Source organism: Anolis carolinensis, chromosome 2 (assembly GCF_035594765.1).
Source record: "Anolis carolinensis isolate JA03-04 chromosome 2, rAnoCar3.1.pri, whole genome shotgun sequence".
Classification (NCBI taxonomy): Eukaryota; Metazoa; Chordata; class Lepidosauria; order Squamata; family Dactyloidae; genus Anolis; species Anolis carolinensis.
The window spans coordinates 90,936,247-90,957,835 of NC_085842.1; the positions used below are offsets into that span (position 1 = coordinate 90,936,247).

General features: G+C 37.9%; 1 protein-coding gene and 1 long non-coding RNA gene across 7 annotated transcripts in view; one reads left to right on the forward strand and one right to left on the reverse strand.

Moving 5' to 3' along the window:
* The window catches only part of LOC134296117 (uncharacterized), a 29,790-nt gene extending 15,812 nt beyond the window's left edge, over positions 1 to 13,978 (reverse strand). The window contains exons 1-2 of the long non-coding RNA XR_010002687.1: positions 13,835 to 13,978; positions 7,924 to 8,065 (exon numbers count right to left, since the gene is read on the reverse strand). This is a non-coding gene — a long non-coding RNA (uncharacterized LOC134296117). The remainder of the gene's footprint in view (positions 1 to 7,923; positions 8,066 to 13,834) is intronic.
* ebf1 (EBF transcription factor 1) overlaps positions 1 to 21,589 on the forward strand; it is a 448,211-nt gene that overhangs the window by 261,405 nt on the left and 165,217 nt on the right. The window lies entirely within an intron of this gene.

Genomic DNA, 21,589 nt, shown 5'->3' on the forward strand with positions numbered 1-21,589 from the left:
ACTTGTTTATGTCAACCTCATATCTAAGTCAAGGGTAGGTTTTAGGGTCAAATGTATGGGTTTTGATTTGACCTGTAGGCTGTAGCTATGTTGAGGATCAGGGGGCCAACCTCCCCTAGCTACCACCATTTCCCCACATAGGCATTCCAAAAGGAAAGAAGTGACATAGCAGAAGGAGTAGACAGGCTGGCATTTGTTTTAGGTTTTCCTGAGACTTATTATGTTTTTATCTTTTGCTGCTCTACTCACCGAATGGGATGGTTATTTTTTCAATAAGAGTTAAGGTATAGTTCTTATATTAACCTGTGATTAAATTGATCCAGATTTTCTTTGTTGGTTTTTTGACTGAAATTTCTAGACTTATGTATGATAGTATACAGTAGCCTTGGCTTTCTCTGCTTTTAAAAATAAAGTCTTGTAGGGCACTCTAAAAGAAACTTAGGTGTTGATTTAAACATTTAGAGGAAAAAAACAGGTCATTGAAAAGTGCAGTTGGTGTGAACCACTGACGTGTTACTAGTGAGTGACAGAACCAGAGTTTGGGTTAGTCATATATGAGAAATCTACCCAGGTATATTTCTTCCATTGTGCCCCCCTGCTTACATTTGCATGCCATCAAGCCACAGTAGTCATCCAAAGCCATTATTTTCATTGCGACTGATGGCAGATGGAAATGACTTCTCCCTCTTCCTCTAGCAGAATTCAGGCATTATCCAGTAATAATGAGGTGGATCATATTTCCCACCACACTACTGCAGAACTCCTATTATATTGATCCCTTATCATGGTAAACCTATGTGAATAAAATTCTCATTTATATGAATTTGTGATTCATTCAAATGTTTTGGATGTTCTCCCAGGTACTTAATCATAAATAAATTGCCTGTAAGTCATTCCAAACAATTTCATTGCAATTCTACAGGAGGAAAGGTGTTTTTAGAATTGATCTCAGCCTAAGGTCTCCGAAACCTTTTGTTACAAAGTACTTCTTTTGGACCAGCTGGCCTGACAGTATTTTCCTCTGCAGAAGTAATGTTATAGGGAGGGTTTTAAAATGGACAATATGAAACAGGGTCACCTAACTTCATTTCTGTTACCTCTTATAGTACATGGAACTATCTTATTTATAAGAAGAATCTTAAGAGATTTAAAGCTCAGTGTTTACTCAGAAGTAAGAACATACTGTGCCTAGTGGGGCTTATCCTAGGCTGGTATGCATAACATTGCAGCCTTCCTGAGTGTAACATTTTATAAAGAAAGAACATTTTGGAAGAGTCAGCAACATCCTGCCTTAGTTCTGTGAAAACCTTACAGTGTTTAGAATGTGCCTGTGTGGAGATAAATAAGCTGTCAATTCATGATGAAGAAAATCAAACTTGCAGAGTTTATTTTGGCCAGGGTTACATGCAAAAATACGAGAGAAATTCCTGACAAGCCATTGAGGAGTCCATGTGTTAGCAGTTAGCTTTCCTAGTCTTTATTGTGCCTGCAATCGCTTTTGGGAAAAGATAAACAAGAATGTCAAAATTAAGAAAATGAAAGATTAACCCATTCAGAATTGTTTTGGTGCTCTCACAGTTCTTAATTATATGGGTTAAAGATGGTTCTGTTAAACAAACAAATGTAATATCACTTCCCTGTGCTCCCACCACCATCAAAGCTCTATCTTTTACAATGCTTGAACAAAATCTGGAAATATAAAAAACATGCCAACAGTAAATCCATTTACATACTTCATGGTTTTAATACATCCCTACAATTAGCAGAGTATTTCCTTTGTATTTGTGGTCTGATTATATGCATTCCTCCCCACCACTGCACACAGAGTTTCAACATTTTCCCCAGTGTTAATTCTTTTTTTATAGATGTGTGGAACTGTATTAGAAGCTAAAATTCAAGAGTGCCTGCTTGGAATATTGGTTTCGGCATATGAAAGTAGGTTAAACTATTATTTTTTATTTCAGTTTTTCTTTTCCATTCCAAGCTAGTTAAAAAACCAAATATAATGGGACAGAAATTGCAACCGTATCTATGTAGCATTTTTATTGAGTGATCACTGAAAGTAATTATGTAGAATGTTAGGCTATGTCCAGTCCTATCAAAGCCACCAAATTAAGGAGCTACCTGAAAGGAGTAACAATGTTTTAAAATAGCCAGATGTCTTCTGTTGAATCTGTTCCAAATGTGTGTAGGCAGGGGGGACATATTTGCAAATAGAGTTTTCAAAGAAAAAGTTGAGATGGGTCTGTGAATCAGAAAATGGGTTTTCGGTCTACAGTGTTCAAAAGTGAGGCTCACTTTGAATAACAGTTTCTAGTGAAACTGCTTCCTTGAACCATCTATCATGTTCATGTTCTTTCTTTAAATTGCTTCAGTTCCAATCTCAGCATCCTGAACCATTGTGTAATCTTCCCTGAAATGCCTGGCATCAGCTGGCTCATAGCCAAATATGCCGCCTCCAAAATGACATTATGTTAACTTCATTTCACAATCCCTAGATCTTGGTCATAAATGCTCGTCCCAGTGTCTCCCATTGTGGCAGCCACAAACTATCTGGAACAATTGCCTGTTGCCTTTGCCAAACCCACAAAATTGCAAAATTATAGGAGTCTCTCAGAAATAACTTATAATTCCAGCCCCTCTGTAGTCTTGATTTTGTCTGTTACCCCATGACCCTTTTGCAGAGAACTGATCATATGATTCTATTCTTTCTTGAGTTTTGTTTCCCTTTCTTTCACCAATAGCCATACATCATTGTTCTTCACATTGTTTATGGGGGTACCTTCAAATATTGAAAACTACTGGGGATAGTCTCTTACATTTCCTATTCACTCCCTAAACAAATGTCTGAAGCTTCTCTAAGCAAGCATTACAATGCTAAAGATGAGATATTGTTAAGAAGTGAGCAGTGAGTGTTAACTGTAGCTGTATCTCCCATTTCATACCTTTGATAAAGTTGGGAGGGGGGGGGGAAGCAAAATGCAATATTCTATCTTTACAATTAATGCCGATCCTAAAACATGGATCTCACTACTAGTTGCAGTACAGCGTTTGTTGTTTAGGTGGGGCAGCATGACACATAGCAAAAGGCAAATGACAGAGTAGTTGCTGACTAGAATGGATATGATATAGACAGATTTTTACCCCATTCTTACTTAAGGAATCTACTTTCACATGAAGTATTGGACTATTTGGATGACTTTTATATTTTCTTGGAAAATATGTAAGGAGGGATATGTGGGATACTGCCCGGTGGTTTGAGCTTTGGACTACAACTTTGGAGACAAGGGTTCATATCTCTTATAATTCATGAAAACCCACTGGGTGACATTAGGCAAGTCATGCTCTCTTAACCTCCAAAAAGGCTTGAAGGCCTTATGATAGGTTCAGTTATGGTCTCCGTAAGTCAGAATGACTTGAAAGGATGTATCATCATCATCATCATCATCATCATCATCAACAACAACAACAACAACAGTAACAGAGTTAAAATGGTGTAGTGTTTGGAGCATCAGACGTGCCACCACATCAGACGGGTGGTTTTCCCTGTCGTAGTGCTTTGTCGGCATGCTGCTAGGATGGAGTCTGCAGGAGACCATCAAAGCACATCGGGCTACTTGTGGTGTGGCTCTGTGCCAACAGCGAGCTGGCAACATTCTAAGAGGGAGTCCTGATTAGTTGGGTGACTACCTGTCTCCTCAATAAAGAAGTCAGGGACAGCATGCAAAAAAGCCGGGGACAGCATGAAAATGTCATGGAGTGGCAGTTCATGATACACAACAGTAGGGGGACAAGGTTGGACACTACCCCAGTTTTCCCTGCTGTCCCTAGGCTTCTGGACCTCCATGTGATGAGGTCTTTAGGGTGCATCTACACTGTAGAATAAATGTAGTTCGACAACACTTTAGCTAGGTAAAGGTAAAGGTTTCCCCCTGAAATTAAGTCTAGTCATGTCCGACTCTGGGGGTTGGTGTACAACTCCATTTCTAAGCCGAAAAACCAGCATTGTCCATAGACACCTCCAAGATCATGTGGCTGGCATGACTGCATGGAACACCATTACCTTCCTACCAAAGTGGTACCTATTGATCTACTCACATTTGCATGTTTTCTAACTGCTAGGTTGGTAGAAACTGGGGCAACAGTGGGAGCTTACCCTGCTCCTGAATTTGAAATGCCAACCTTTCAGTGAGCAAGTTCAGCACTCAGTGGTTTAACTCGCTGCACCACTGGGGCACTTTAACTACCATGGCTCAAAGTTGTGGAATCCTGGGAATTGTTGTTTAGTGAGACACAAGCACTTTTTGGCAGAGAAGGCTAAAAACCATTTAAAACTACAACTCCCGTGATTCTATAACATTGAATAACAGCAGTTAAAGTGGTGTCAAAATAGCATTATTTTTACAGTCTAGATGCACCCTAGATGTCTTGACAGAAGATGCAATGTTCAATGCTTGATAATTTTCTTGATTTCACTGCAGCAATCCTAGACATAACTCTGCATAAGTACATCTGATTGGGTTAATGGGGCTTACTGCCAAATACGTAGGTATAGTATTTCAACCTTACTTTCTTAAGATAAGCTTCATAAAGATACAGGTGTGTAATTCTGACTAAAATCAATGTGAGTTACATCTACTTTCATGAAACTGTAAAAACTATCCTTTGCCCACCGTATTATTTTATGTACTTCATATACTTCTCCCTTATTGCAAGAATTGTTTATTCTAACCAATCTAATCCTACATCAGAAGAAAGGCTAGATTTAAACTTTCATCAGTAGAATTGCAAGGGGTGGGAGGTGGAGTGGGATATCACTGTCTTTTATCATCTTGTTTAGCTAGTCCCATATATTCAATGTATTTAATTTTAAAGTTGATTTTAACAAATTAAAATATATAAAGATTTTGTTTCTATTTTTCACAGCAATGATTTTTTTAAAAAGTAGCTATTCTGAGGCTCAGATGTAAGGCATGTCTGGAAGCAATACTTGGCCAGCAAGGGTGTGTGTGTATATGTGTGTGTGTGTGTGTGTGTGTGTGTGTTCATCTATCCATGATTCATTCTGAGGGCTGTTTTAGCCTTCATAAAATATTCATGCTGGTTGTGCATGGCTCTATAATTGCCATCTCAGGCCTTGAATTATTTATAGGTTGTACTGTTCACATAGTCTCATTTACTGATAGAGCAGATAACACCATACAAGAGGATCCCAAACACTCTAATGCCTGTTACTTTGCATTAAGTAGTGGAATTATATTACTGTAGGTGTAAAATGCTGGCCTTTCCCCCCTCTCCTTTTGCTTTAATATATCGTTTTTTGTATTTATCATATGCTAATTGTTGAGATGTTGTTAAGCCTCATAATTCCTGCCGAGTTTTGCAGGAATCAAGATGTGGGCTGAAATGATTTAGTTCTTGATCCCAAAATGATTGTTCTAGAGAACCCTCCCCTGTCTTTCCATCCCAGATAATTTATTGAAATTGATGTACAAGAATACATTCATACCTGGAGTCCTTTGTTTTGCACTATTGATCAGTTTGCCTGTTCTAATGGTTAACAAACATCTAACAGTTCAGTTTTCACTGATGTTTACTGAACATTTTTGTGTTGTTTTTAGCACTTTCCTCACCCCGATTTGCCAAGTTTGCTATGGTAGTTAATGAGTTCTGAATCAGTGCCGGGGGGTGGGGATGGTGGTGGTGGTTAGGGATAAAATCAATCTGTACCTTTCGACAAAAAATTTTTCTTGGGGGAGGGCTGGGGAGCAGGGAATTTGGTAAACATTTTATCATGTGAGAGAGAGATGTGCAACTGTATATGCATGTTTTTGTTTTTATCTGTGTAGTCGCCGAGCAATCAATATCATTACATACCACTGCAATTAGAGTCTGGGTTTCCTCTTAGGGCACAGTGCTTTGCTAACTCCACATTATGAGAAACTGGACTGTATGCTGTTCTCCCTGCTGAAACAGAAGCGATGCAGCTGGCAGAATCATAGGTTTGCATTAGCCCTACCATAGTACAAAGCAAGACTGAGGAATCTGCAGCTATCTAGATGTTGATGGAACTATTTCTCCCATCATCTGTCCATTGGCCAGGCTAGTGGGTTGGATAGGAAATGATGTGGTCAACATCTGGAGAGATCATTGAGATGTAATTTGGCTCCCTGACTCAATTTCTCTTTTGTGAGCGGTCAGAAAATTGTTATAACTAAATGTATCTCATGAAAACTTTTCATTTTATATATTTAAAAATATGGTTTGTAAGCTAATAACATACATTTACAAGATTTTTGTCATTTCACACCTACACACTACAGCTGACACACATTTTGGAAAACACTGTTCTAGCCCATCACATTGTGTTAGGCTACGTTCCCCATATATTGCTTAAAGCAGTGGTTCTCAACCTGTGGGTCCCCAGGTGTTTTGGCCTACAACTCCAAGAAATCCCAGCCAGTTTACCAGATGTTAGGATTTCAGAGAGTTGAAGGCCAAAACATCTGGGGACCCACAGGTTGAGAACCACTGGTTTAAAGGGTTCCTAATAAACATTTCTAATGATCACACCTAACTCCAGTGCTGAAGATATGCTTGGCAAGATGCCTCTGTAATTGTGGGTATCTCTCTGTTATGATGGTAGATAACCTGTGGTTCATAAAAGTCTTATCTTGGCAGTAATTTGTTAGTTTCTCTCTTGATTTCCAACAGTATCCTGAATATCACTGGGGTGATGCAGAGGTTGTTGGCTTTAAGGAAGCGTATCAGTGGCTGAAAGTAAATAAACTTCAGGTATTATTGGAAACAAAGTTGGGTATAAGCTCCTTTCATCAATAGTTTTAAAGTGGCCCAGAGTAAGCACTAACAGTGTGCCTTATTAAACCTCTGTGCTAATATTCTCTCCTGACCTCAATTCAGGCTGTTGAAAAACTAAGTGCTTTGTAAAATTTGTGGATTATAGGAACCATATCCAGATCAGAATGAATTCTGGATAAAGTTATATCGTAGACAGCTGCCTTAAACAACAATTGGTGAATACATGTTTTTTTAAATTTAATTTTAAAAATAAATATAAACATGGACACATCTTTATAGATCATAATGCTACAGTTGTTAAGATCCTCTTCAAAAATGGGAGCAGATGCAATGAAAAGACACACATGCTTTGCAATAAATATGTGAAAATAATAAGAGCAGGCTTTTCAGACTCATTGAGATCCAAAATTATTATCCTGGCTCATGTTTTCTTTTCTAAGCAGTTTAGGCTATGACCTAACTTCTCACCATGGACTCTTTCTTTCTATGTTAATAGATTGATAATTGAACTAATCTTTCTATCAGTGTGCAGAAATTTTCAACCGTGATTTTACAATTAATTGTTAACAGTATAAAAATAGAGCTTCTGGGTTAATAGTACTAATATAACAATGGATATTGTTGCTCAAGGTACTTACATAACAGAACAAAAAATCATCAGGTAACAGAGAAGAAAAATTAAAAAAAATGATTGCTATAAAATGAAAAGAGAACTATGGGTGGAAACAACTCTGCAATGGAACTACAGGGAACTGCCAAAAAAGAGAAAACAAAAGAAAAAGAATTCAAGCCATTTTGGTGGACAATAAATGGCAAAATATGTATCTGCCCGAATCCTTTTTTTCTGATAATCATCATTATAAAGTAAGCTATGGCATGAGCAATATATATCATGGGCTGAATTCTAATATACTATGTTTTTCCTTAGAAGTCATGGGCCCCACTGGTCAGAAAAAACTGTTCTAGTATTGTGTAAATTCTTTTCTGTTCTAGTATTATTTAACAGATCTTCTGCAAAGTTTGTTACATGAATCTTTGTCTGGCAGTTGTCACTTGAAAATTTATAAATTTATTACCTATGCATGTTTTGTGACTTATACATACCCAACTGAGTTTGCAAAGCCTTTGGTGCTTCATCTGGATCTTCTGTAGCTGCTCTTCAGGGAGATGGCACATTCCCTTTTAGTCATCTATTTGTTTTTGTTTGCTGCTGTTAGTCATCAGGTCAGCCAAGAAAGAAAGTTTCCTGTTTCAGAGAAACCATTTTAAGCATACAAAAACATTCCTCAGAAATTTCTTCAGCACTTCTTGCTACCAAAGGAACGTGAGTCACTAATGCAAATGACACATGAAAATTGTATTAAAAATTATTTAGAAGATATTTGCCTAGGAAAAAATCCAGCATGCAGTTGTTTACTCTGAAGTTGTTCATGTGAGAACCAGAGATGGAGTTCTGTAGCACATGAAAATCTGAAGTCATATACTAACAGAATTTAAATTTATATAAAGATCGGTGACATAATTACTAATGACCTTTATCATTTGTATCTTCTTCTTAATACTTTTGCTGTTCTGAGAGCAGGAGGTTTCTGTCATGCGGTGTTCTTTGTAAGCAGAGAGTTATGATGCAACATTGAGCTAATTTGGTGCCCCTCAAGTGTTGTGCGCAGGCAATATAGTAATGCATAAGCAGTTGGGCAGTGCATGTGTTATTTTGATCTTGGTTCTTTTCACTACGTTATTTAGGACTAAGTCTGAAGGATTAAGATTTCTGAACTTTTTTTGATTATTATTTTTTAGGAGACATATATTGGGAAAACTGATAGCTGAAATAAACCTATGCGACTATACATAAATGTTTAGTGTAGCATTAACTTGGTGGTAAAAAAATGCTCTAACATTTATCTTGTTTTGTTATTTGCTATATAAGTCTTGCTAGGTTTGCTTTGGGATATGGAGTGGTAAAAGAATGCTTCATGCTACAGTCATATAATAACCTCTGCTCTTTCTTAACCTCTGCTCTGTTTAATTGAAAATTTAGTATTGCATAATATATTGTTCAAATATTTAATATGCTGAGGGCTTTGTGTATATGTGTAGGAATGTGCTTGTCATCCCAAGTGTGCTACTTCTGTCTTGTTTGGTTGGTATATGGTTATTCTTAAGTTGTACAAATGGCTGCAGGGTGCTCTAGAAGCCAAGCCATCACGTTGTTTTAATTGGTCAACTAGCCTTTGCTGTTATGGGCTATTTGCTACATTACATTGTCTGACCTCAGTCTGCACTCTGAAAGAGTTCATTTCTGTACTAGTTATTTCCCAGTTATGCAGAGTGTTGGAATAGCAATGTCCTTGGTTTTCTACCAAATTTCAGCTGTAACTATTTATCTGGATATATGTTATTACTTAGCAGGTTGGAAGAGTAAACCAGAAATGGATCCAAAAAAAGAAACTGACTAATTATTTTCCTCCATTTTCCAAATGATGCATGAGTTGAATAATATGCAGTGCTTTCAACTTTTTCCTTCTAAAAGGAGAGATTTGAAGATGATAGTATGAGACCTTTAGCATATATTCTTATTATAACAGTTGAAAATCAAGAAAGCAAAAATAATGACCAGAGATAATTTACATAACTTTAAAATAAATTAAGACATTCAAATATTTCAAGATTTTCTACACCTTGGCTTAGTCATTAATTTGAATGGAGACTGCAGTCAAGAAATCAAAAGACTAGAATTTGGAAAGGCAGCTATGAAGGAGCTAGGCAAGGTCCTGAAGTGTAAAGATCAGTGAAGAATAAAGTTAGGATTGTCCATGGCATCATATTTCCAATATTTATGTATGATTATGAATGTGGGACAGTGAAGAAAGCTGATAGGAAGAAATTCAATTCATTTAAGATGTGGTACTGCAGAAGAGTTCTGTAGAAACTGTGTGCTGCTAAAAAGATAAAATCAATGGATTCTAAAGCAGATCAAGCCTGAACTCCCTCTAGAAGCGAACATGACTAATCCAAAACTGTCATACTTTGGCTATATCATGAGAAACCATGTTTCACTCGACAAAACATAATGCTTGGTAAGGTAGAAAGCAGTAGGAAAAGAGGAAGAGCACATTCCAGATGGAGAGACTCAATCAAGGAAGCCACGGGCCTGAGTCTGCAAAAATTGAGCCGTGCTGTTGATGGTAGTGTGGCTTGGAGTTTTCTCATTTATGGGGTCAGTATAGGTTGATTTTATGGCAGTTAACAACAACAACTTTTCACTGCAGAGCATTGAGTGGGATCTATATGTCTGAGCATATAGTGGTGGCTACATAACTATAACTACTGTGGTCTCCAGTGCATAGTTTGTATTTTGGAAAGAAATCATTTTCTATCATTCGTCATTGCCTGGCTGCAGCAGACTGGGCCAGCACATCATTTGTTAGCAACGACAAAGCCGCACTCATAAACACCGACATGTTACATTAATTTATAGGCACTGAGTGACTTATTAAATGTGACGTGTGAAATATAACAGGGCCTGGTATGGATGATTAGGTTTTGGGCTTTGAATTGTTGACAAGGCAGAGGTAATGAATTGCGGGACACAAGCTAGAATGTTTCCCCCTCATTAGTCAGTATTAGCTGCATTAATAGTAATAATTGGATGTATTCATCATTTTAAATGTTTTAATAAAATGTTTGGACAGCACCTGATCAAGGCTGTCAAGTATTTGGCTGAAAGGTTTTGTGACAGTAGAAGAGTGATGGTGCATTTTGGGTGGAGATGTACATGACCCTATTAAAGTGATGTCTTAACCAATGGCCTTTCAGTGCTGAGGGTAAAGATTGTTTGGAAGGCTATGTAGTCAATGAAAGAATGAATACACTCACCATCTTTGCTTGTTCTTGAAAATGAGGAGGAAGCAGTTTTAAAAATTACTGGTGCCCTGAAAATCTCTCTTGGAATGCCCCACTTTGAAGTATGACTCTCCAAAAGTTATGGGCAGCAGCAATAGAGACAATAGTTGGGAGTGCTGAGAGTTGTAGTCCATAACATTTGGAAGGTTGCACAAATTCCACCCTATCTTTAAAAAAAACCCCATGTTTAACTGGTTTCTTTTAAATATAGGACAGGATTAACTGGGTACTTAAAATTAATCTAATTGTTTCCACAAGAATCAGAGACCTAATCTCTCTTACAGCCTCCGTACACCATGCAAACCTCATCCAAACCTTCTCTAGAGCAGATTTTCATGTATCCAAGGGGGTTGCAAGAAAGAAAAGGGTCAATCTTTCTGGTGGAATACAACATAAGTACCCTGGATATTTGGTTTCCTGCTGCTTTAAAACACACAGTATGTTGATAGATGAGAATGTAAAACAGTAAGTTCCTGCTTTACAACCCCCTTAGGCAGAGGCAATTATGGGATAGTCAGTGTGATGGTAGAGAGAAAAACATGGCAGTTGGTTCTTCCAACCCCTCAGCCCCCACTTTTCCATCAGTAGAGCCAGGGGAAAGTCCGAGCACTGCAGTAAAAAGGGAATCATGAGGTAGACTGTATTCAACAAAAAGGAAAAAGGAAGTCGGCCTCTTAGCATTAGATGCGGAGAAGGCTTTCGACAATGTAAATTGGGATTTTTTTAAAATATTATTTGGAGAATTGGACATGGGAAACCAATTTCTAAACGGGATTAATGCAATCTATGAAAAACAATATGCAAAAATAAAAATAAATGGCAGGCTGACGGAAGAATTCGAAATTCAAAAAGGAACAAGACAGGGCTGCCCACTGTCCCCCTTAATCTTTATATTTACTTTAGAAATTTTATTGAGATCAATAAGAAAAGAGGAAAATTTAAAGGGTATAAAAATAGAGAAACAAGAATTAAAGGTACGAGCCTTCGCCGACGACGTGATTTGTATATTAGAAAACCCAAAAGAAAGAATAAAAGATTGGTTAGAGAAAATAGAGGAGTATGGGACCCTGGCTGGCTTTAAAATTAATAAGGAAAAAACAACGATCTTAACAAAGAATATGTCAAACAAAAGTCAGGGGGAATTTAAAGATATTTCGGGATTAAAAATTGTCAAGAAATTTAAATATTTAGGAATCTGGATAGGAAATAGAAATAATCAACTATTGGAACTTAATTATGGAACGAAATGGAATGAGATTAAAAGGGACCTAGAAAATTGGAAAAACCTAAATATATCACTATTGGGTAGAATAGCAATAATAAAAATGAATGTATTGCCTAAATTACTATACCTTTTCCGTAACATCCCCATCATTAGAGGCAAAAAATTATTCAACGATTGGAATCGCGAACTAAACAAATTTATCTGGAAAAATAAAAAACCTAGAATTAAATTTACCACGATGACTACCCCAAAAGAAAGAGGGGGATTTGACATTCCAAATTTAAATTTATACCATGAAGCATGTGCGTTAGATTGGATAAGAGATTGGGTAAGATTGGAAAAAATTAAAATACTATCACTAGAAGGAAGTAATCTGAGATGGGGATGGCATGGCTACTTATGGCAAGACAAAGCGAAAATAGATAAACAATTTGGTAACCACTTTGTTAGAGCAGCATTATTGGCAACCTGGCAAAAATATAAGAGATTTCTTTACGAAAAAACCCCACTTTGGTTGTCTCCGTTAGAGGCAACGCAACGTAGGTTGCTCGGCTGGCAAAAATGGCCGACGTATTCGGAAATTATTAAGAAAGCAGAGGCGGGGATACCTATACCCCCGATGAAAGAATGGGAGGACATTAAAAAAGAATATAAGAATGTCACATGGCTACAATATCATCAATTAAAAGAATGTTATAAAAAAGATAAAAAATTAGGTTTCAGTACCACTACAAATTTTTGGGACAATCTGCTGAAAAGGGAGAAAAAAGTTATAACAATCCTTTATAAAAAACTGCTTGAATGGAATACGGAATCCGAAATAGTCAAAGAATCAATGATAAAATGGTCCAGGAACCTGGGAAGACCTATAACTATAGATGAATGGCACACTATATGGAATAAAAAAATTAAATTATGCTACTCTACTGATCTAAAGGAAAACTGGCTGAAAACAATACACAGATGGTATTTGACGCCTAAAAAATTAGGATTTATGTACAAAAATAGAGATAATAGATGTTGGCATTGTAGGGAACGAGTAGGATCATATTTCCACATGTGGTGGAATTGTAAGATAATAAAAAAGTATTGGAAAACAATTCACACAGAATGTAAAAAGATATTAAAACTGGAATTTGAGTGCAAACCGGAATATTATTTACTAGGCCTATATAACTTTAAAGAAGGGGGGATAACAATTCCAGAGCAAGAGAAGAAGAATAAGGAAAGACTATTTACATATATGGTAACGGCCGCCAGACTTGTGATAGCAAGAAACTGGAAGGACGGAAAAAATCTCTCAAAAGAATTGTGGCTGGAGAAACTAATGGATATTAAAAACATGGACAGACTAACCTTCCTGATCAAAAAAACTACGGGAAGACCAATGAGAGAAACAAATTGGTCACCCCTGGAAGAATATCTTCAATGATGATGAAATGAAGAAACTACATGTTTGAAGATGGAAGCTGGTTGATTGGAAGTCATGTACCCCTCCCCCCTATCCTACCCCCCTAGGATAGGGCTTTCCCCCCCTTCCCTATTTACCTATTGCCCTTCCCCTCCCCAATCACCTATTCCCCAATATTTCCCTCCCTTCCTTTTCCTATGCTTCCCCTCACATACATGAGTCATATTCTCCTCCCTCACCCTCCCCCACAATTCATTGTAAAACCTCAATAAAAATTATTTTTAAAAAAAAAAAGGAAAGAGGGAAGGAAGTAGGACACACATTCAGCTAGATATGAATTCCACTCTCTTAGGAACATGATATGAAGGAATCAAATTGAACTGTGAGTTAATCAAAGGTGAATGTTTAAAGGCTCTAAGACCTATGACTTGCAATGTAACCCTAGTATGAAAGTTCAGACTTTGTCACACGACCTAGAAGTGGAGCTCCTGCTGAATAAGTGCTGCTGTGAATCAGAAGGCAACTGCTAGCTTTTTCTCTGTAATCTTATCTGGGTGGTTTGTTCTCTCTCCTGCATTTTAGCTTCATATTCATCTCTCTCCAGTCTCCAGCTCTTCTTGGAATCTCTTCTTCTCTGTCCCAGTCGCCTGGTAACCTTTCATTCTCTCATGGCATCACCTCAGAATCCCAAAGGATTGTGCTCGGTGTCTCTCACAGATGGCCATTACTGCTCAGAGTTACAGTTGTACTGGTCTTTGTCTAGCAACTTAATTAAGTTTGCTTCCTAAATGTTTAATGTATTTAGGTAAAGAGTTGAGTTTTACCACTTTACACAGATGGCCTGTGGCCTGAACAGAGGGAAGTTCCTTACCCCAAAATGGTGGGCTGAGCTCCACCATTAGTCTACAAGCTTCCATTCTCAAACCTGTTCCAGAAAAATTAGAAACTATATTTTGATTGATTGATTGATTGAAGAGGTTGTGTGAACCAGTGCTACATGTCCAAAACATTCTTGTCATAAACATCTCCCCCAACAGATGGCTAGTGGGATAATGCATTTGCACTGTTATGGCAGTTAGTGAGTTAAACTTCTTTCTCAGCCTACTTGCTACACTTAAACATTCATAGATAATCTAACATACTTTAGAGGCTAGGTTAATTATTGTGCAATTAGAGTCTTAATAAATAACTCTTTCATTGAGACTTGGTGCAAACTGTCAGAATCAACAAAATAACCAAAAATCCCACCCGGCTCTTGACATTTCAGTATTGATACGCTCTAGTTGATGCTTTTTGACTTGACTTCCCACTAGAAAGGTTTCAGATGGAGCTGCCTGATTAAGCTTACGCTAAGGATGAATTAATTTTTGTCAGGTTTTTTTTTTTTTTGAAGAGGCTCAGCTGTAAATTTTGTTGATTTTTCTTGCTTTCAGCCAGTTGGCGTTATAGCGGTTATCAAGTAATGAGGGAAATACGAGCCTAGCCAGAATTTTTAGTACTCTCAAGCCAATGGGATTATTATTTGGAACACTTGTATTTTGTTCTTTTGAGGATAAGTGTCAACCTTTTTCTTCTTATGGTTTGGTGCCAAAAACAATAATGGTTGCTGCCATCGTGCAACTAATGGCTATAAGAATGATAAACAAATGATTTATCCAATACAAATAGAACAGGCAAATAAAAATCATTGCCATATATAACAGAATAGCATATACCTTTGTACACATTCAACTGTGAAATAATGTGAAAAGTGATATATTTACTGGCACACTGATAGTAAAGGTAAAGGTTTCCCCTAATGTTAAGTCTAGTTGTGTCCTACGCTGGGGGTTGGTGCTCATCTCCATTTCTAAGACGAAGAGCCGGCGTTGTCCAAAGACACCTTCAAGGTCATGTGGCTGGCATGACTGCATGAGGCACCATTGCCTTCCCACTGGGGCTGTACCTATTGATCTACTCACATTGGCATGTTTTCAAACTGCTAGGTTTGAAAGCTGGACCTAACAGCAGATGCTCACCTTGCTCCTCGGATTCGAACCGTCAACCTTTCGGTCAGCAAGTTCAGCAGCTCTGTGGTTTAACCATTGATAAGTGATGAAATCATATCCTTTTGAGAAAGGGTCTTTTTGGTTTTGGCAGCCACCTTTAGAAAGTTCTCATTAGGAACATTTCCCTGTTAACTAATATTTGGAGCAATACCAGGCAGAGATTTTACCTATATTCCAGGGGTCTTTTAAAGTGCAGTTGGTACCTTATGTTCTTTTCTACTGCTATTATTTCAGATTTTTGATGTTTTTAAGAACCTAATTAGTTGATTGTATATTTTATTTATTTGCAGCATTTTAATATTTGATTATGTTTAGAACTTCATAGCATCATGCTATCAATTATCATTATAAATACATTATAAATACAATAAAGCAACAGACTCAGGACTGTAAATCTTGATTTCTCCAAGTCCCAATGTTGAGAACAATGACACAGTTTTCCATCCCATAGCTTCAAGACCCTTTCCACCAGTGATGGGGAACTGTGCAACTTCTCTACAAAAGCTGTACAACATACTCTGAAAGCTGCACAGTTTTCAGGTACACAGGTCCTCCTGAGACCTGTATAGCCTTCCCTAAAAACTGTACAGTTTTAGGCATATAAAGGCCAGTGTTCTCACAGCCACATGTGCAAAATGTCTTTAAATAAATAAGATTGCTTTTTTACCAGCAATCAGGCACAAAAATATGTTGCACAATAATAATGTGCAGAAAACACTAATGTTATACAACAAAACATGCTTATTTTTGTGAAACATTGCTGAATTTCACATTAATTAATTTTTGTCATGCAACATTGTTGTGTTATTTTGCAACATTGTTTTTGTACAATAATAATAATAATAATAATAATAATAATAATAATAATAATAACTACTACTACAATAATAATAATTATATTTATTACCTGCTTCTCCTTGAAGCGGGTTACAGAATAATTAAAACACATAAACATTGTAAAAATACTACAAATACACATATTAAAATGTATTTGTATAAAGCAATATATTAAAATGTATTTCTATAAAATACACGTTAAATACACAAAAACAGAGATTAAACAAATTCATGCTTAAAGACTGGCTGGGTAGGCCAATAAAAATGTCGCACAAAATCAGCAAATCCTCGTGATTTTGTGTGACATTACTAATTTTGTGCAACATTACTGTTGTGCAGTTTGTTGCACTTTTTTTTTACAGATAAAACAATGTTGTACAACAAAACATCCAATAATAACAACAAATAAGCATCCTGAAATTCCCAGAAGCCTGACTGGTAGTGATGGAGTACTCCAAAGCCTGCTCCAAAGCTTGATTACTCCTCTTCTAAGGCATAATGATGTTAACATTATGAGTATTATGTAATGAAGAATACCTTCACTCCTTTTCCATTGTAGCTGAAGCGACACAACAATAAGGTTACATCACAAAAATGTGCAGAATTAAGAAATTTTGCATGACAAAACCATATATGGCTGCACCTCCAGTTGGCCTGCGTTTCTTTGGTGGTTAACATTTGCAATGTGGAGCTCTAAAACTGGGAAAGGCTCCAGCCACAATATCAAACTTTGCACCACATTGCTTGCATGGGAGTATAGTTACATAATTTAGTTTCCATTCTTGACACTTTCCCCAAGTAGATAGTAAAGAACAATGTAAGTAGGTGAGGAATTTTTTTTGTTCTTGTGAAGTTGTGTAGTTTTCTGTGAATATAGTAAAAATGACTGTGAGCAGTGGGTTTAACTACAACATTGTACATTTTCCCAAACTTGTATACAGTTCTCAAAAACTAGAGAGTTTGTTTTTCTGTGAACAATTTTAATCCCTGAATTTGCATATCCCATTGTTCTTACTGTCTAAATTTCTCAAGGAATCAGGAATTCCAAATTTTATCCATGTCGGGAAACTTACAATTTCCATTCCATTCCTACAAAAGATAAACCCATAATAATCAAGGCATACATAAGTTAAAATGTCCCTTTCTGCTTACATTCCTTTAGCTGTTTTACTGATGTCTTACCTGGGAATGTGTTGAAGGATAATAATGTAATGATAAAATATACCTTTGGGGTTGAATTGAGAGTAAATTGAAGGGTCTTTTAAATTAATAAATCTGGCAGACATTCCCACTGGAGGAAATAGTAGGGGAGGGGATTTTCTCCAGTGTCCTCTTTCTCTTGCAGTCCTTCCAGCACACTGCTTCCATCCAGCTTTGGAGAAACCTCTCATGGGGTATAGTGGGCTGTACAATGGAGGCAACGTTGGCTTATATCACTGTTGTCCTTCTATATGCCTTTCTTAGATGAGTTGTGAAGTCTATTATTTATTAATTTCTCACTTTTCTCTCAGGTCGGGACTCAAAGCAGCAAACAACATATAAAAAGCAAAGCATAACATACAGTAAAAATAAAGGCTGTATATATATTTTTCCAGTGGAAATCATCTTCTTCACAGAGGGGTTCTTTTTCTGAATAAAAATAGGGCTTAGACATTACCATTAAACAGTAATTTGAACCAATTCCAGATCAAAAAGTTCTTCCCTCTACATGTATTAAAGTGTTTAAAACATTCAGTTGGCTTTTTGTTCTTTTGTTATTCAAAACCACTAAAATACACACCTTTTGACTTGCTTTTTTTTAAAAAAGCGGAAATGGGCTATCATTTCCATAGCTCCAGTAACCCACTGACCCAACTCACCTTGAGCAAACTCCACCATTCAAAATGGTGCACAACAGTCCTAGCAGAGATCGAGAAACTGGGCTATGATAGTGACTACTTCAATATGCTAACTTCCACTGAGACATTTACCCTCATTAAAGAGAGGCTGCTAGCTATGGACCACCAACAACTGCTGAACTTGGCCAATAAATCTTGTTCACCAATGAACATAGCAATTCCATTCATTCAGGGAAATCCAGCCTATTATATTACAGCGCTCTCTAACCCCATATACAGGAGAGCCTATATGCTGGCCAGATTTAACATTATGCCATCCCCGCTTCATAGAGGAAGGCTCAACAGATTACCAAGCCACAAGAGGCTCTGTCTCTGCAGCTCAGGACAGCTGGACTCCATCCCACATATTGTTCTTCACTGCCCACTCTACCAGGTACTAAGATCAAACTTGCTACTGCAAGCTATAGATTCTATGAAACACCAATCAGAGCCACACATAGTAATCATGCTTTTAAATTCCCAAGATTTTAACTGCTGCCTCACAGTGGCAAGGTTTATAAATGAAGTCTGCAAATTGAATGTTCATCAAACGTGAAGTTTTTCTATTTTTTTTATTGTATGATATACTTTGCATTTTACACTGTTTTGATATACATATATGCCAATAAAGGCTTATTGGATTGGATTGGGCTATCATTTAAATTCATCATGGCCTTTAGGATTGTCTGTAGGTGTGCCTACATTTGATAAGATCTATCTGCAGCTCTTATGGTCTGTGTTACATTTCAATTGTAACTGTGCATACACAGTGACATCTTTTGAAAGGAGATTAACTCCTTAGGGTTTATACTATTATATAAACAGTTAATTTGGGATGCCATGAAAAATCAGCTAAGAGATTGATTAGCTAGTTAATTTATTATGGATGCATTTATATTTTCAGCCCTTATAGGATTTTCTTCTTCAGATCCCAGAATAACGGCCAGGTTTAGATACTTGTAGAAGGTGTGGATGTACATGACTCAGCTCAGGATATCTTTAAAATGGCTCCTCTGGGTATCAGAAGTCTATAGACATGCATCTTTATTTGATTACAACTACTGAGATTGCATCTGAATTGCAACAGCAGTGTAGACAGATTCCTTTTGCTCCTCTAGCATTGCTGGAGAGCCCAGATGGGATTCTTCCAGATGTTGTTTCTGGGATGACTAATTTAACTCTCCTAGTGTCTTGTTACTGTAAAAATGACATGTGCCTGCAATGTATGCAATATGTACTGAATCCAGAACAACTTAAGATGTCATCGCTGGACCAACAAAGCGATGAGGAGAAGAGGGGAGTGTGTGTGTGTATGTGTGTGTGTGTGTGTGTGTGTGTGTGTGTGTGTGAGAGAGAGAGAGAGAGAGAGAGAGAGAGAGAGAGAGAGAGAGAGAGAAGCCAGCTACAATCACCACACCCTCTGAACAATTGCTTGTAGGAATAATGTACAGCTCCCTTCTCTGCCAGGATTTTTTGTATGCTTCTTGGGAGGGAGAGGGGGAAGGAACTACAGAGAAAAACAGCTAACAACGTGTGGAACTTGGCCATCCTTTAAAAACAGGAATAGAGACATGTTTCCCTGCTGCTTCACTATGGCTATACACACACTGCTCAGATGAGGCACTTTGGCCTTTACACATACAACCCCTTCCTTGCAATCCTTAAAATAGTAACCACATGCTAGATTCCATCCTTATTGCCAAGGCTCCCTGCTGCAAAGGAAGTCAGAGTTTTTATTCTCTAAGTGCCTCTGAACAATGGGGGAACCACTGCTTAGAACTATTTTTTAAAGGCTTTAAGAAAGTATGGAGGATTTGAGCTTCTTGAACTTTTCCTTCACGCATTCCTTTAGGGAGCTAAAACCTGAAGTGTGAGGTGCAGAGGGAAAAAGGATCTGCATGAGATTGAGGGAGGCAAGGCAAGGAACAGATCTCAGGTGGTCTGGAGGGAAGAGTACCTGGCACCCAGTGTTTGGGATACCCTCTCTACCTCCTTCGTGCCATGATCCTGTAGCCCAGGGAGAGTCAGGAAAGGGAGGAAACCGGACTAGGTGTGCCTTTCGGCTGCAGGCCTGACAGGCGCAGGACTCAGAGTGGAGCAGCCCATGTAGCTCTCGGCATCCCCTGGGTTTATGGCTGCTTGTTTTGGTTTCCAGGCACTGAACCAAATAGGAAAAGGAATAGGGCAGCAAACTCCTGGAACTATTCTCTGGGGAGAATACAAAACAAAGTTGAAGCATTAGGATGCTGTAAAACTGCACTTTGTGGCTCACTGCCCATTTTGTCCCTTCCTTTAGGAAAAGCAAGGCAGAGCTTGGTCTTTTTGTAGAGATTCACAGAAAAGAGGTCTGGCATCATCTTTAAACAGCTGCTGTGATAGCCTGGGATCCACTGCCTCTGGTGATATTTCTCAGGCCTGTGCTCCAGTCCTGCAGGGGTTGCTGTTGCCATCTCAATTTTCTAAAATTGCAATGTCCCAAAGACCTCTCTATTTTGTGACATTGTGGGTGAAAAACAACAGCTACTGCAGCAGCGTTTTTGTGGTAGCTATTTGTTTTAATCCACAATGCCACAGAAGGATGCTATTTTTGTGGTATTGCATTTAGGGAAAGCTAAGATTGTGGCTGAAATCCTGCTGATGTATTCCATTCATGGCTGCGTTTTTTTCCAGTCATGGGGAGGGAAGGCAGACATAATCTCTGAATAGCCTATCTCTTCAATGTTTTACCCTTTTAACAGTTCAGGAACTCTGGCCTCCCCCCCCCCCCTTTCACCAGGAAACAGCAACAACAGAATTCTGACATAGAGCTGAGACTTGTTAGGTGGCATCTTTTCTTTGACTCAGCACTGGCATAAAGCCTGCAACCCATACGGTTATGCTAGATCATCCTCTGCAGATAGATCAGGACTATGTACAACTGCCCTTTTCAATTTGGGATTCGGATGATGTGAGTTGTTAAAAACGTTTAATTGTTTTAATACAGACTTCTCCCCCAAGCAACTCAAGGGCCTATGTTCCCAAATTTATATTCTGAACAACCTTGTAATATGAATGAGTGGATGCTTTTCCCCTTTGATTTTTAATTTCATTTGTTTTTTTTAAAGAGTCCAACATTATGAACATGTGTTTTGAACTGCCAAATCCATAGGGACTCACCAACACCTTTTTGATACAGGGTGGCTTTAATGTTTTGTATCAAAATTTCAATAATTTGGGTGGTGGTGGGAGATATTCTTGACTAGCTCATAGATGAGTGGTGCAATGACTATGTCATATAGGCTATGGACAATATCACACTAGAGCTCTAAAGTGCAGGTGTGTCCTATCCTATCGCCCAGTTTGCTCCTGCAGAATTCTGGGAAATGTAGTTTAGGTCAGAACCCTTGGAATTCTCAGCCAGAGAGGTCCTCGGCTTCCCTAAACTACATTTCCCAGAGTTTTGTAGGAGCACACCGAGCGATAGGGA